The sequence below is a fragment of the Anolis carolinensis genome, chromosome 1 (genome assembly GCF_035594765.1).
Source record: "Anolis carolinensis isolate JA03-04 chromosome 1, rAnoCar3.1.pri, whole genome shotgun sequence".
NCBI classification, from domain to species: Eukaryota; Metazoa; Chordata; class Lepidosauria; order Squamata; family Dactyloidae; genus Anolis; species Anolis carolinensis.
In genome coordinates, this window is record NC_085841.1 from 32,998,128 (window position 1) to 33,001,281 (window position 3,154).

The window sequence follows — 3,154 nt, forward strand, 5'->3', positions numbered from 1 at the left end:
TGCTGCCTTGGCACATGGTGAAGTGTTATTCTTTGGAGGTTTTAAGCAGAGGATGGATGACCATTTTTTGGGGGTGCTTTGGTTGTATTTTCCTGCATGGCAGCGGGTTGATGTCACAACAGGCTCAGATAGTGGGGATGAGGTGTTGATGGAAGGACCAGCAGATGAGATTGAGGCCAGCAGCTACCATCAGTCTGCCATACCTAGTTCAGCCACTGCTGAGGATGAGCCTTCAGCTGAAGCAAACACTCTACAGCCAGACTTACTGCTGTGCTCGGTGTCCAGAAAATCCAACTGAGTCAAGACCACATTGACCCTGCTGGCTCATTCCCTTGTCTTCTTTACTAGCCATTGAGCTCCCTGTGAATGCCTGGCTGTCTGCTAATGTTATAACGGGGGTAACAATGTGACCACCAGCAAAGAGGTAATAGAGAGACCCCCTTCTTGATAATTTGGGAAGGAACCCCACTTCTGATTTCATCAGACACAACCACAATTGCCAGATGCTCACAGTGAGCTTTGTGGTGACACAGGGACAGGCCATCCTGTCCCCTGCACTTATCAATAACAGGAAAAGAGTGATAGAGGTGGTGTCCATTTGGACAGTGAATTGAGCCAAAATGGATCCAGTCCAGCAGTCAAAACTGCCACAAAGCCCTAGGATACTCTGGAGTTTTCTGAAAACTCTCCCAACTTTGCCTAAAGTGGATTGAAGTTGGGATAAAGGTAGAAAACTTGGGATACTTATTGGAAGTTGCTGTAGTGTCATGCAGACTGTTAATGTTTGATTTTAAGGTGAGTCCAGGTTTTCCTGTTAACATAGTACGCTTCTGGAAGATTGGCAGACCCTCTAGACATATTTAGAGAGAGCAGAGGAGATTATTGGGGAAAGTGAGCAAGGAAAAGGCTTGAACAATCAAAAATCCCTTTGTGTCCTAACTCACCTATATTTTTCCCATTTGTTCCGGTAAGGTTTTGGAATAACATGAAAGCAGATACAATCTTATGGAATTGGTCCTAATAAAAATATGTCCTGCCTGCTGTTCATATCCACTTTCTAAATAGATAGACAAAAAGATATGTGAGCATCTAGCTTATTTTTTAAAAAAAATCAGGAGTCTTTCGTTAACATGTAAATGCTTACAAACTTAATAATGAGGAAATTCATTGCATATAAAAGAAGTCATCTATAAGATCCCATCCCACAAAGTCTTTCATAGCAGCTTTTGTCATGAACCACAACTTAAAATAAAGGATTCTAGTCCTTTAAAAGAAAGCTATTCCCCCTGTGTTAAATTCTAAATGGAGCTAGAAATAAATAATGGATTTGATCTGATGGCAGCAACTACAAATGCAGTGCATTACTCGTGTTTTATTAATACTGATATTTGCAGGCACTCCACACTCATTCTTTAACTTACATAATAATTGTTTATACCACAATTTGCAGTTATGTTTTAAAGTTATAGGGCTTCTATAGCCTGGAGAGGAACTGAACTATGGCATACATTGGAAATTCCTATAACATTACTCTCTACAATAGTAAAAGATTGTTGTTGTCACTGTGAGCTTCCAAATTGTTTTCACAACCCTAAGATGAACCTATCATGAGATTTTCTGGGGTTGAGAGTGTATGACTTGCCCAAGGAGGTTTTCTTAGCCATACTCTCCATATAATAATAAAAATAGTGTCTGAAATTCTACAATGACTACTTGCTTACGTGTGTATAGCTAAGGGGTCACATACCCCGAAATGGGTAAGAAGTCATTCAGAGCAGCTCCACGCATGGGAGGGGTATCAACAGCTGAGTTGCTTCTGATTTGGAATTAGCCACGCTGTTTATACAGGTCAGTGCGACCATCCTGATTTTACTGTGCTTGGTGACATGGGGAAATAGGATAGCCAGGATTTTGTTTCGGGAGGGGCTGGGATTTTGGTTCGGGGGGGGGGGGGGGCTGAGTCTGAGCAGGAGAGGGCCTACCCTAGCAAACCTTTTGTGTTGTTATCCCAATACCCCCATGCATATGGGATATATTGAGCATGGTGATCAGATCATGATATGAATAAACATAACAGTTTAAATAATAAATGTAAAGCCTTCTCGCGGACCATCCTGAGAATTTCGGGGGGGGGGGGTGAAGCCCCTCAAGCCCCTCCCCCCGGCTACATGCCTGAGGATAGCATTTACCTTTGTCATTCTTTGTTGCCATAGAGTTGGCCATGGAGTTCCAGCATCCACATGACTTGGAGAGGAAAAAAGAATCAATACATTCCTTTTCTCCATCCACTCTCTGTGTCACATGGGCTCCTTTGTTAATATTAGCAAAGGCACCAAGCAATAGCCAAGGGCTCTCAAAAGCCCCATAGTCACCACTACGGCAATAAATATTAACAAAGGTAAAGTTGACTATTTAGCAGGGCCAAAACAGATTTGGCCTGATTACACAATGCAGACTCCTCTTCTGCCACTGACATGATTTGTGAGAAGAATAGGGGAAACACAATGGAGCACCTGCGCCAGCCTGTATTGGAAGAGACAGCCCTGTCAGTAATTGTCTCTGCAGCATGACCACAATCCAGTTTTAAAAAGAAATACCAGGTTAGTCTGGAATTTGTCTAATTTATTCTTGATTTTCTGTCCATTTCTAATTCTCTTCTTCTGAAGGAGGAGAATAGCATTTTGTTATTTTTTTGCTAGAGAATTCTTAATGTATGTAAAATGTCCAAAAGGTTTTGCAGATTAGAATCCTCCTATGGTCTTTGTTCCCTGTGGCACAAAAAAGCACCTGGTATTTATTCATAGGGTTTCATATTGATACTTTTATGTCACATCTGTTGACATAATTAAACTGTATGGGTACCTACAGTTGCCACTACGTAGCATCAAATGCCATGATGGATGAACTCTTTTTGACTTGATTTGGAACTGGTTCAGATCTCATGCAGGTAAGTACTAAAGCTCAATTATATTGTGCATTTTCATTCTGATGCCAGTCTCTGTATGAGATTTGATTTAGTTTATTAATCAACATTGGTAGGAGATATTATTTGATGGAAAATTGCAAAAAATGATCCCTTATAGGGTGGTGGTGGTTGTTGTTGTTGTTGTTCTGTTTATTTATACCCTGTTTTTTCTCTCTACAAGGAGACTCA